At 39.5% G+C, this 14396-nt stretch overlaps 1 protein-coding gene across 4 annotated transcripts in view; it reads right to left on the reverse strand.

Annotated features, from left to right (window-relative positions):
• Positions 1-14396, reverse strand: part of FRYL (FRY like transcription coactivator) — a 158478-nt gene that overhangs the window by 136602 nt on the left and 7480 nt on the right. For all 4 annotated transcript variants that reach the window (XM_072334014.1, XM_072334013.1, XM_072334017.1 and 1 more), the window contains exon 2: positions 6555-6749. The gene's annotated coding sequence lies outside the window, so the exon portion shown is untranslated. The remainder of the gene's footprint in view (positions 1-6554; positions 6750-14396) is intronic.

Below are 14396 nucleotides of genomic sequence, written 5' to 3' on the forward strand. Positions count from 1 at the left end.
TAGAAGCACCCTACTACACAAGTAGAATTGAGGCTTCAAGTTACTGAAGAATCTCTAAGTAGTTTCTAGTACACAGCCTCCAACTACCCCACTTTTACAAGGAATGATCAGCATTTTCATATAAAGAATAAATACATACATACACACTCCTGATGGCATTCCCAACCCTTGCAGCTCTTATGAACAATATACAAGAGTGTAACTATTTCTTTACTTTAGAAAGGTAATTAAGTTAGTTTTCAGAGGTGTGAATACCATCTTGCATTAATTCCACATTCTCTTTCCAAGAACTGGTTACACTGACATTCATCTTCTATTATTTTTTTTTCCAACTTGCATGTTCCCTCTTTGAAATAAACTGACTAATAGTTGTATAACTTCACCAACAAAACAATATTGCACTAAGACAAACAATGCAAAGGACAGCCACTGACAGCAGACAAATATCTTACATAGAATATTTTGTAGCTATTAAAAAAATATGCAATTTCTCCAACCAAGAAACACAAGCCAGACTTCAGAAGTTCATCTATTAGAGAAGACAAAACCCCTGTGTAAAATGTAATCAGTAATTCACCTGTTTTAGATGCAACAGAAGGAAGTCACTCGGAGTTCTTTGTTTAAGAAGTAAATATCAATTGAGGATAAAGTAAACATGGTAAGGAATTGCAATGAGAGAAAAGGATGTATTAGATCAATTCTAAGCAAAATAAGATGAAATGGGAAAAAATACTTTAGGAACGATTCAGAAAAAGTAATTGCATGTGGGACTTAAGCAGGTTACTCTTAGCTAACTACATATGTACTTAAAACCAACAATATCTTTATTAATAACCTGGATGAGGGCATCGAGTGCACACCCTGTAAGTTTGCAGATGACACTAAATCGGCTGGGAGTGTGGATCTGCCTGGAAGTAATGACGCCCTACAGAGGGATCTGGACAGGCTGGAGAGCTGGGCTGAAGCCAATGGGATGAGCTTCAACAAGACCAAATGTCGTGTCCTGCACTTCAGCTACAACAACCCCTGGCAACACTACAGGCTTGGGTGGAGTGGCTGGAGGACTGTGTGGAGGAAATGGACCTGGGGGTATTGATTGATGCTCAACTGAACATGAGCCAGCAGTGTGCCCAGGTGGTCGAGAAGCCAATGGCATCCTGGCTTGCATCAGAGACAGTGTTGCCAGCAGGAGCAGAGAGGTGATTGTCCCCCTGTACTCAGCTCTGGTGAGGCCACATCTCAAGTACTGTGTCCAGTTTTGGGCCCCTCACTGCAAGAAAGACATCGAGGACCTGGAACACATTCAAAGAAGGGCAACAAAGCTGGTGAGGGGTCTGGAGTACAGGCCTTATGAGGAGAGGCTGAAGGAGCTGGGATTGTTCAGCCTGGAGAAGAGGAGGCTCAGGGGAGACCTTATTGCTCTCTGTAACTACCTGAAGGGAGGTTGTAGTGAGCTGGGGGTCGGCCTCTTCTCTCGTGTCATTAGTGATAAGACCAGAGGGAATGGCTTCAAGCTGCAGCAGGGGAGATTCAGGCTGGACATTAGGAAGTATTACTTCTCGGAAAGGGTGGTCAGGCACTGGAATGGACTGCCCAGGGAGGTGGTGGAGTCACCAACCCTGGGGGTGTTCAAAGAATGACTGGATGTTGTGTTGAGGGACATGGTTTAGTGGGAGCTGTTAGTAATATGTAAACTGTTGGACTGGATGATCTTTTAGGTCTTTTCCAACCCTGGTGATTCTATGATAAAACAAGTGTCCTATTTTCTTAACAGAATATTATCCAAAAGACGTCTAATGTTTGCCTGCTGGGAGGAAGGGAAAATAACTTAAAATTTTCCTTTTTGATCCCTCTCTAAATGTTCAGAATATTTTTTTCCAGTGCAAATGCTGTAAATGTAGATTTTAGAGCAGTAGCATTTTTTCTCTTTAAAACTTAAATAAAACACTTCCTCCAGTGTAAAGCCAACAGAACTTAAATGCTTATACAAAATGTAGATATCTTTGCCAAATATTTTTCAACCTATAACATGAATTCATTTTTGCATCATAATTTGAACCTATCCAGAAAGAACAATGGTGGCAGAATGATGTAATTTGGTTTAGATAGAAGCTACTCCAATCTCCCAGTTCTTACAATAAATAGAGCCATGACAGGTACTCAAGGGCTGAAGTCTTTAACATTTCATGGCTTAAAGAAAGACTGACACCTGAATTAAGTAGCAAATGCACTCTTGGCTCAGATCAAGATCCTTTCCTACCCATTAAGAGTACAATAAAATAAAATAGTTTCTAAACTATATTTAAATATAATTCTACAGAAAACAGAGTTAATTTTGAATCCCGTGTATATTCAGATATGGTAGAAATGAAGTAATTTGAGTGATCATACTCCTTTCTACCAGACACCAAAGCACGGAATTTACACTTTCATAATTCCTAGTAATCCAAGAGAGGTTTACTTGGCAAAGTTTCAGGGTTTAAGCACAGGAGAGGAAATACTACTTTTCAGTGTAAGATGCTAGATGAAGTCTCATCTAATCCGCTTATTTGGGAAGTCTGAAAACTTCTGAGATAAAAGAAAGAGATCCAACTACAAACTAGGTACTAAATTAAGGTTCAAAGATGTTTCTATTAAGCAGAGTGAAGAATAAGTTAAACAGCAATTCTGGGTTACCAACAAATAATGCTCAGCATATCAAAGACACCAGGAAAACAAATGCCATGGGAAGATGAGCAAACCTAAGATAACTAATTGTTGAATTGCCTCCAAGAGAAGCTTCCATTTTTAATTATATGTAGATTCTTTATGTATTTACACACACCCAAGCAGGTTTGCTTGAAATAAAGGATACAAATAAACCCCGAACTTGATAAGGACCACAAATTAAGACTAATCTATAGGATAGAGTGACACATTGTGAAAAGAGATCTTGAGAAATACAGATTCCAACAAAGAGCATTTGTGCACGTTTAACATGCAGCAGATTCCATGGGTTTAATCCTGGTGTAAGGAACCTGCTTTGGCAGGGGGGTTGGACTCTATCATCTCTGGAGGTCCCTTCCAACCCCTATGATTCTGTGACTCTCATTTCTAATACCAGAATAATTACCTGAGAGACTAGCAAGTAATTGTGAATAATTAAGAAAAAAGAAACAAAAAAATTTAGATTTTCATAGTATTTCTCTATTATATCTGAAGGAAAGATTAAGCCTGTTTCTGTAAGAAGCAGCAAAGGGGAAAACAAGCTACCTTCAAAAAGCAGAAAGAAGCAAATACTGACTTTAAAAACACAGCTGTGCACGATCACTCAGGAAAGCTAAAATCCCTTTATTTCAAGAGAAACCCAGGCTTCAGTCAGCTGATTGAAATAAAAAAGCTAAAGAAAGCCTTTCTTTCCTCACCTGTGGCTTTCTAAGTGGGGTGGGGAAAAAATAAAAGACTAGTTGCCATGGTCAAAACCAAGAGGATTCTCTCTCAGAAACAATCAAGGTTAGGATTGCCTCTTCTTTGAAAAAGATGGTGCTAAACAAACTTTACTGCCTTCCATTTCTTCATTTTCAAAAACATTCCTTGTTTTTAAATTCATTTGCAACATCAAAAAAAAAAAAAAATCTAAAGATTAAACATTAACACAAACAGGTCTGCTTATACAGTCAGATTGTTTCAAGTCAGCCAGCAAATAGAAACATAGAGGTGTCTGCACTGTAATTTTCTCTCATCCACACTAGCAGTATCCTTCATTAATTAATGCAAAATAGATAGTCAGACATGGTTAAAATTAAGTACACCTTTCAAAGCTGTTGGTCCATCCATTCTGCTGTACGTTTTAACCTGTATCCTTTAAGGTGTTACAAATCAAAGGAACAAGGACTTTTTTTTTTTTTAATTTTTATTTTTCTAATAGGTACTTAATAAGGATGAAGTTATGGAGCAGGAGGCATTGCTGAAGACTAGAGGTGCCCAGTGCCTCTGAGCAAAGAATGGCAGGATGTTTTAAACCCTGCTGTGCAGAAGCACATCCAAGAGGAACTGTTTCCATAGGAAGGGCCTGTAAGTGCACAGGAGATCAGAAGTACATAGCTGCATCACTTTTCTCCACCCAAACCTCACAAACTGCCTTTTATCACCACCTCCCTGATTTGGAAGTATTTTTCATTAGCTACTAGCCAGGGGATAGGGATTTTCCAGTTCCCTGAAGACTTCTGGTTTTCATTCCTTTCCATAGACACATATTATCATTGATTTTAATTGTAACAGAGTTCTTATTACAGAGTAACTGTACAAGTTGCTCTACATCCTGCTGTTGCTTTCAAGTTAGAGAACACTCCAGTACTACTCTTTTCAAGGAAACAGCCTTGGCTGCTCATGAAGAAGAGCAGCATCCCCATTATAGTTGTCTGACCAAAATGTGTTAATAAGTTTCAGAACTATAAAAGAGTGGAGTCAGTTGGCTGACTAAAGTTTCTTTTTCCACTACCTTATAATGATGCGGTCTTCTAAGCAGACTGTTAAAAAGAAATACGTAACAGTTCAAGTCCTTCTGAACACAAAATGCGTTTAATTTCAGGTAACTCAAGAACACCACTGATAACATCCTATGCTATTAGGTCCAATAGTAGATTACACCAGAACATATATACTGTGATAATAAAATTAACTGAACTCCAACATTATCATTCATGATAAAGTTGTTCTCCACGACAGAAAGTAGGTTCAACAAGAAAGAGCTTTACTGAACACAGAAAAAGGAACTTGGCAGATTTTTGATGTCACTGAACAGAAAAAAAAGATACCACATAGTTGACCTTCTGAACTTCTAAGAATCCCAGAGAAGGGAAATCCTATAACAGTTTCAACCATTAATCTTTTTCCCCCCACTAATCTGACACACAGCTTTCACACTCGACAAACTAAGCAGCTCTTCTGTGTCCCTACTGGCCTTCTCATCTGTTTCCTTGCAGATATCTCAGATGTTCCACATTATTTGAACAACGAATGGCATCAAGTGTTCCAAATTCTGCAATTCATTTGTCATGTGAGGAAGCACTTTCCACAATGCTCCTCAGCAGAAACACACCCAGTAACGGGGCAGCAGAGAAGAACCAACGTTCAAATGACAGTGAAGCACATTTTTTAAATAAACATATAGAAACATGTTATCTAACCATTAAAATCATTTAAAGTGAGGTATAATTGGAGATGCTAGAGATAAGCTCTCATAAGAGAAATAGTTACAGCAAAAACAATACTAATGTCCTCGAGTCTTCTGCCTCATTTTTTCTATTACACTAAGAAATAATAAAAATGATCTGGAGTCTCTGTTCTAAAGCTAAAAAGTACACTTGTCTCCCCTGAGCACCAGGAACCTAAGGATGCTCACAGAAGGCTTCTTTAATGACAAACTTGTTACTGTCTGAAGGAATGCACATAACAGAAAAAAGCAATTAGAGTAGAAAGTTCTAACAAAAGAAAGTGAAGCAGGTCAGAAAGTTGTGCAACTAGGAATGAAACACCAGCAACTGAGGCAGAAATTTAGTATACTGAAAACGGTCCCATGCCAAGACTTAAAATACACTTAAAGTCTACTTTATTGTTTCTTTCTCCGGTAAAGAACACAAAGGACAACATGCTAAAGGAAAATAAGAGGCATGTTAAAAAACACTGCATAATACGTAAGGTACTGAATGCACGAGACCATTAAATAAATACTGCAACAACAACTGCATTTCAGTATTTTCCTTTCATCATGTCCATATACCCTCTGGTCTCAAAGAGGCTAAGGAAGCACAATCTACCTTATTTATTACTAGACTATAGGGAAGCAGAATCTCACATTATTTTCTAAGGACAATTTATATATCAGATGGGTTAAATCTGTCTGTACCCACTTCAGAAATACTTCATCTGCAGCGATTACCCTGTGATATCAATACCCTTGATACCAATACAGACCTACTTAATTGAGATAGAACATTTAAATGAAGGCCAGTAAGGAAAAAGAAAATCCATACAAGGGATTGCAAGGGCCTTTCCTAATTAGCTGCACTACCTGGCTTTTTCCACAAGAGGACAGAGCTCAAGCACCTGCCCACACATCCTAGGAGAACTGAGTCAGATTTCTATTGAGCATACAAACACATGAAAGACTACTTCACAGAACTACCCAACACATTATTTGATAAAAATTGGTCAGTGTACATCAGCCCAGGGAAAGTATGGGAAGTACATCTGACTTAGGAAGTTCAATAATGAAAGGCTGAATGCTGCTCACTCTGTTCTTATCCTCTTTGGCAGATGCTCACATCTGTCCACAATCCAATATAGGAATAGAGCAAATATCCTCATTTGGCATTAGAGCAAATTTCCTCATTTAACGTGGTTAAATATTCTTATTTAAAGCAGTAATTAATTTCTATTCAGGTAACTGACATCTGAAGTGATAGTGCAAAGTTGGACGTGCAATAGACACTACAAAGACCAAGGCAAAAAGACAAAAAAAACATGGACATATGGAAACATATTTTATAGCAGAATTCTGAAGAAAATCTTACCACTTAGAAGCCATTGCTAACACCAACACGAGCTGCTCACACTCAGGATGTATCCATCAAGACATTTTCTCTAAAGTCCGGCTTCTGCTTAGAGACGAGTAGATAAAGGTGTAAACAGCTACAGGTCAGTTGGTGTGCAGCCAAATACCAGAAAGCGATCTCCAAACACAGTACAGACAAACGAAGTATAAAACACTGAAAAAGAAAAAAAAAAAAAAAAGAAATCAAATGTTAGATACCGATTTTAATAAAGATATCAACGTTTTCCAAAAAGCTTTATTCTGAACCTTTTCATTTGGAAAAAAAAGAATTCTAAAAGCAACAAAAAGATGTGGATGATGCCTTTAAAACTGCTATTTTGCACAGAGCTTAAAGACTTTTAATTCATAAGTAGTTTGGGGCTTTTTTGGTGGGAGGGAGGAGGGGAGGACCGATGCTGAAATAAAATGTACAACTACTGTTTATGCACGCATTTCAGTGATGTTTCTACTAGGAACAGGCTTTTTTTAATAATAAGTATTTATACACACACACATTCTCTCTCTCCCAACCAAAGATAATTCCAAATCACTCCTTTCATATCGGTCCTTTCGGTTCTTTCCTGTTTCCCTTCTACTTTAGCACAAGGATGCGGTCAGGAAAGAAAGAAAGTATCTGTACTTCAGCTGTGTCTAACAAAGCCCTGAGAACTTCTGGAGATTCCTCTACAACAGAGGCCTGCGTGCAACTCGCTCACTTGTCACAACTCGCCTAAGCCTCTGAGTTCGCTTTTGTTCTCCTTCACCACTAAACTACAGCAAAAGCATTTCACCCCGGGGGCAGACCAAGCTCTTTGAACAACTCAAGTCTCAACGTGCAGCAGCAATCCACAACTCCTGATCAACTCGTTAGTATGAAAAACATATTTCAAGTCGTAGCCTGAAGAACCGCAGGTACATTCACAGACTGTACACCCAACGTGACTTCACGAGGGCTCAGATAGAACAAGAACGTACTTGTTTCTTTTAGGGATGCGTTAACTATTTAATCATCACCAATTCATTGAAGACCATTTCTTCTAATTCTTTATTACCGTTTCTGAAGTGACTCACATAAATGTGATCTAAAGCTAAAAAGCTCCACACTGGAGTTCAACCAGGCAGGAAAACTAGATCAACTTGTGCAAACTGGATGCAAGTTAATTGATGCTTACTTCTTCCAATCCGGGAACATACCATTCCTTAGAAAAACTGGTCACGTTTTATAGGGAGGTAAGCAGTTGTAAAGGAACGTGTTTATAGACGGATACAAATCTAATACTTGCTAAACTCCTGCTCTTTAATAAGAGTGTCAACTGTCTGCACGTTTGACAGTGCAGCGCATAAAATCAGTATCACTTTTCCCCTTTAGTCTATTAGGGCAAAAAAATATATGGGCTTTTTAATCTGTCTCCAGTAATTACAGTGCTCGCTTCCCCCTCCCCCACTCCCCCCTTCCCCCCCTTTTTTTTCTCCTAAAAAATAGTTTTCTATCCTAAAAATAGTTTCAATCAACTCATGCAAAGCCTTACATCTCTCTCCCCCCCCCTCCCTCCCCCCCCCCCCCAGTCCAGTTAGGAATGAGCAGTTGGCACTTCTTTAACTCCTCATTTGCACCAAATGCTCACAGAACCTGAAGACAACTGAAACATGTCATTGCTCCCGATAAAACTGAAAGCATATCAGAGCAGGGATTCACCACGGCTTACACTGACATGGTAACTCACTTTCCCAAACCTTTCATTCACAGACACACAATTCATTCCCTCACGTTGTGTGGAGCAAAAACACAAAATCAGTCTGTGATTTACAATCAGGCTCATTCTTCACTATGTGCTCCATTTCCCCACACTCCCCCCCAGCAGACTGCCCCGCAGCCCAGCTGCTTACTGGAGGAAATGAAATTAAACCGAGAACTAACTTGACAGAACGTTAAGGACAAGATACTACAATCTCAGTTTCATTGGCAAAGTATCCAGAAAAGGCTCAGAAAGTGGCACGCCCACAAAAATGCACTTAAGTTGTCTCAGGTTTTTCAGTTGTACATACTGAGTAACAACAAACTGCACATTGCAGCTGCTGTCCAAAACTTCAAATACAACTAAGATTGTATCTACGTACCACCTAAGGTTTCCTACAGAAGCAACTTAATCGGATTAAGTCAACAAAGGAAACAAGAACCAGTAAAGGCAGCAGCAAAAGGTTGAAAGTCTCCAAGGAAGTGAGCAACGATTACAGTAACTGCAGCATGTGGCTGGAGGGAAGTTCACTGGGCTTCATTCCACTGACTGCAGCTTACAATGTCAAGGTACAATTAAACTAGGCTTTATCAGACTGGGGAGGCAAGGTGCCATAGACAAGGTTTCAGGATGAGGTTCACCTATTAAAAACTTACTTACAAAAAGCTATAAATAAATAAATAAAACAGAGAACAACACAAAGCTACATAAAGGCCTTCCAATACTTGAAAGGAGTGTATAAACAAGAGGGGGAACAATTGTTTACAGGGGTGGATAGTGACAGCACAAGGGGGAACGGTTTTAAACTGAGACAGGGGAGGTTTAGGAGGCAGTTTTTCCACACAGAGGGTGGTGATGCACTGGAACAGGTTGCCCAGAGAGGTCGTGGATGCCCCATCCCTGGATGCATTCAGAGCCAGGCTGGATGTGGCTCTGGGCAGCCTGGTCTGCTGGATGGCAATCCTACACATAGCAGGGGGGGTGAAACTGGATGATTATCGTGGTCCTTTTCAACCCAGGCCATTCTGTGATTCTATGAAAGCTCAGACTGTAGGAGATTAGCTATCATAAAATTTATTTTTAAAATACATATCTAAGGATAATTACATTTTCATACTTAAAATTCAAAACTCTTCTTTAACATGCTGAATCGGAAAACAGATAAACAACAAACAACCTCAGCTTTCAAGCAGCAATTAGATTCTCCTGTATACAAAGCTACTGTTAAACCTAGGGAGGTAACAGAGAAGCTACATTCAACAGCTTCTAGAAGGGGGTTGGGGATTTAAAGTAAAGCTGTAGGAAATCAGTGTGCCAACACCTGCATTTTAGAAGCTCATTTAAGAAGCTATGTATAACACACTAAATTAGGGCCTTTTTATAGTTACTAGGCCAAAAGATGTAATGACATAAGACTCAAGAAATGCTAAGTTTTAACTAACTGTTGGAAGCAGTGTATTTTCCATGTTACAGACTCTTCTTCCATACACTGGGTGTGCTTTTGTTAAGTCAGAATAACGTCAAAGATTAATTATATTGCTTTCTAAAGGCATCATTTATGCAATGCTGACAAGTTGCAAGAAAGTCAGTTTCTGGGCAAACACAATGGTGCATGGCTGCTTCAACATGTGGCTGATTCATCCATTTCAGCTGCCCTGGGCACCACAAGAACTAACACAATACACTGTCCCTGGAGACAGTGCCAGAGGAACAGGCAGCACAAGTCCCCAAAGTCACAGGGGATGCACTAACAGCCCACGCAATAAAGAAGCATCAGATTCATTACACAGCCCAGATTTATCACACAGTATATCAACATACAAAGAGATAAGCTTCGCCTGATACACCCAACTAAGCAACTTTGCCATTACAGCACTGAGAGATGCTACCAGCACACCAAAAGACTGCCCAGTTCCTCCATCCCACCAGCTTCACCATGCACATTTACACTGCAGCTGGTGTGTAGTGTTTTTGTCTCTAACCAACACTTGACTGCCCCAAAGCATCAAAAAAATGTGAGGGCATCCCCATAAATAACAGTTTCCGAATTTCTCTGAGAAATTTGTCAGCTCATCATCCCCTTGAAAATGGGCTATAAAAGAACAAAAAGGGGGAGCACTGTTTCCTAAATCACTATCATTCTCACCTGCCCCTTTACTGAAGCTTGGCATTATTTGCTTTAACAGAAGGTCTTTAGCAACAACCTGGATCTTTTGCTTGTTTTAAAGGCTTTAGTTCCATGAACAATTTAGCAAGTATATCACTGTATTCAATGATAGACTAAAAAAGAAAAGATCCCATGACAAACTGAGTGTTACTATGCAAAAATACAGTGGTCTCTCAGCTTACAGTCACTGACCATAAGCGCTTAAGTTCAGGCCACACGCTTTTCTTCCACCAACAAGCTCCTTACAGAAACAGCTTATCTCCCAGCCCATGATTCACACAGGCAGCACAGCTGGGTGACTGCTGGCCAATTAACCATGCAGGTACATGGATATCATAAGCAGGAGCATGGATATTGCAAGAGGAAGAAGCACAGTTGGAAGGCAGGAAATTGAGGCAGTTTCAGCCTCTACACAAGGGATGTGAAAATGAGGAGTAACACTCATTAGGTAGAAGGTCCTGAATTGAAAAGATCATGGTAAAAGATTAAAAAGCAGAATCTCTGTCTTGCAGAAACTTTGGAATAAGGTCAAATGTACTTTTCAGGTAAAGAAGGTTATCGGACTGGTTCAACAATTCATCTTCATTATAATTACAAATAGCTCTCCATAAATTGACAAACTCCAACTGAAAAGACTCCAATATAATCACAATTGATAGCTGAGAGGGATTTGTGAGATAAACTTCAGAGGAAGTTGTTGTGCCAAATGTGTAATAACTTGACCATAACAGCTCAAAGATGTATTTTTGTATTCTCCTTTCTTTAGTTAGCAGGAAAAGCAACTGTAAAGTACATGAATCATGAATCATCTGCACTGGGAGAGTGCCAAAAAACCTGTTTGCTCTTCAAATGTTGATAACTTTTACCTTCTGGAAAATCAATTCAAAGTACTAGAAAATCTGCTAAAATTAAACCCGGGTTTTCAGCCAGAGTGTATTTAAGCATAAGAGTTTTCAAGTCTCTCAGCTTAGCTCCTTAATAAAACTCACTCTTACTAGTGCAAGACTAGACTCCAAAACAAGTGCCATTAGTCATTTTCCATTGTGCCATTTACTAGGTAAGACTGTGTAGAGAGAAGGTGCTTGCTCGCTAGGAGACTACAGTGTAAGTGTCCAGTCTGCCAATAATCCACACAGGTGTACAGACTATGAAGTTAGAATCGCAGAATCATAGAAGTGCTCGGGTTGGAAAAGACCTTAAAGATCAAGTCCAACCGCAGCCTAACCACACTACCCTTATATCAGTGTCCAAGGTCATACACTCATACACAACAATATACCAGCTCAAACAGATACTGCTTCCACCATGACAGTAACTAAAACACCATCTGTCCCAGCACAGAATGGAAGCCCCTTACACACCAGTATTTTAAAGAGAAGTAACAAGCGTGACTCCAGCTTGCCTACTACTGTGTCACTGAGATATTTATGATCTGTTGGTCCTTTCTGTGTCCCGCACACTGGGAAAGAAAAAAGGCAGACCCTGCCCCATGGCAGCAGTTGTCTCCCTCAGGTACATCACTGCCTGCAACAGTAAAGCAGAAGAGCATGTCTAAATTCATGCATTGCAGCTGATCCTATTGAAGGTCTCACAGGCATTGATCCAAGTGCCATCAATCACCCTACCTGCAGTAACAAAGTATTAGCAATAGGAAAAGAACTCCCATTCAGTAAGCAGCATAAGCACAGGAGCCTACCTAACACTCTGACCCTTGCTCCATCATCACAACAGCAACAAAGAGGAAAACGCATAACATGGCAAACAAATAGCTCTATAAACCTTTTGTCCTTCCCACCAAAATAAACTGCGAGCATAGACTACATTAAAATCAGCCTAAAAATATGAACTAAATCTAAAAAGCAGGAGCTTATATCACACCTCCAAGTTGTTTTTGGCAGCATTCTACTTTAGAAAGCAATTCAAACAAAAAAAAGAAAAACAATCCTTTTCAATTCAATAAGCTTTTATAGATCAGAATTCACTACAGTTGAAACACTTGGAATAACTGAATGAAACATCACCAGCTTACGTGCTACTTTTCCTCCCTTAGCGCACTGTCAATGCTAAAAATACATTCTATTTTTAAAAACTGCCAAAAAGTGTTAAATCACCTATCGGTTACATTACTGTGCTTTTACAAGGAGAAAGAATGCTCAGCAATAGAACTCAGTTATCAACACAAATAGCATATCTGGATACAAAGTATATGGATTTCAAGTGAAGAAGTCCTGCTTTAAGGAGGACCATTCCCTACTCCAACTTAAAGCGACTTGAACAGAAGCTGAACTGTGGTCTTATGTATGAAGTAGTGGTCATTCTGCAAATGGGCCAACCAGCCCACACTGGAGTGCAGCAGTCAGATTTCCTATAGTAAGCAGTTGCAGAAAAACATCCTTAAATTGATAGAACCCAGTGATTTCAGTATCCTCTGGACTCCGGGAATCTGATGCATATCCTGTGATAAAAGACATTACCGCCTATTGCTTTTCATAGAACCATAGAATCACTCAGGTTAGAAAAGACCTCAAAGATCATCAAGTCCAACCACAGCCTAACCATAGTACCCTAACTCTAACAACCCTCTGCTAAACCATATCACTGAGCACTGCATCCAAACAGCTTAAACACATACAGGGACAGTGACTCAACCACCTCTCTGGGTAGCCTATTTTGGAGTAGAATGAGTGGAACAAGGACTCTGCTGTACTTCCACATACTCCTATCTACTCTTTTTTTTTCCCCATAAGAATTTACTCTGAATTCTATACTCAAACAGGCCTGAAATATGAACTTGCTATTTCATTTTAACAGGAACCCAAATGAGGTCATTCTGCATTCTCCAGACTCCATATTCACAGAAAATAAGAAACAGAAATTGTTGAAATATTCTTTCTGTTTTATGTACAAAGCATTATAAAGGCCCCACTGATACCTTCCCCAAAGCAAACTCTGCTCATAACAAAGGCACATTGGTTCACAATCACCTGCTGAATGCTAGATAGCTGTCAGGGACTTCTGGCACTAAAGCATTTCAGTTCCTAAACATAAAGGGTCTGCACCACTAACTGGAGGCAGGTGAAGACCCCACACCTTTTGACTACAAACATTTTGTTTTTGAAGGAGCATGCAATAGAAAGTACTATAAAATTACAGGCCTGAGAAAGACTTGAAAACAAAAATATTTGCTTGGTTTTAAAATGCAAATCAAAAGAACAACTTGCAGTACAGCATAATGTGGAATGTGCTATGTAGTACCTTCTGTAAATACCCTCCCAGGCAATAAAAGTTTGGGCTTCAAGTTGGTTCAAATCAGTTGCACACCATTTACCTCCACCATCAATACAAAGACAAGGATAATCAGTGCTAACCTGATGGCTTGGTTATGGATTTTGAGCAACAGACTATAATATCAATGGTTGATTGTAACATTCAGAAAGAAAATGTTCACAGATGTTTTATAGTTGGGTCTCACCCCTCCAGAGGAACACGGGTCCAAAAGCACTATATTAAAGCGTTAGTAAGTACATACAATGGTAGGTAAAGAAGTTTCTTCCCTAAAAGCCTGCTCTGTTCATTTTGTGCTTCTTTCTACTTATTCCCAAACTTGCTTTCCAATGCTTCTCATCCATACCACCTACCCTAACGTTATTTACCTGTTAATTATTCAGGGAGGTAGATGGAAATAAACATATACACATACAGCCTTAACATCTATCTGAAGAAACACTACTTACTTTCAGTTTGATAAGAAACACCTGCCAACAAAGTCTGAAATGGAAAATCTCTGCTTATTACCAGGGAGGCAGAAATGAGGATACACAATCGAGTGAAGGATCATCAGCATGAGGTATATGGACACAACAAGAGATGCAACAGAGAGGACAGTGGGATGTGCGTGTACGTACATGCATGTACGTAC

This window comes from Excalfactoria chinensis, chromosome 4 (assembly GCF_039878825.1).
Source record: "Excalfactoria chinensis isolate bCotChi1 chromosome 4, bCotChi1.hap2, whole genome shotgun sequence".
Taxonomy (NCBI): Eukaryota; Metazoa; Chordata; class Aves; order Galliformes; family Phasianidae; genus Excalfactoria; species Excalfactoria chinensis.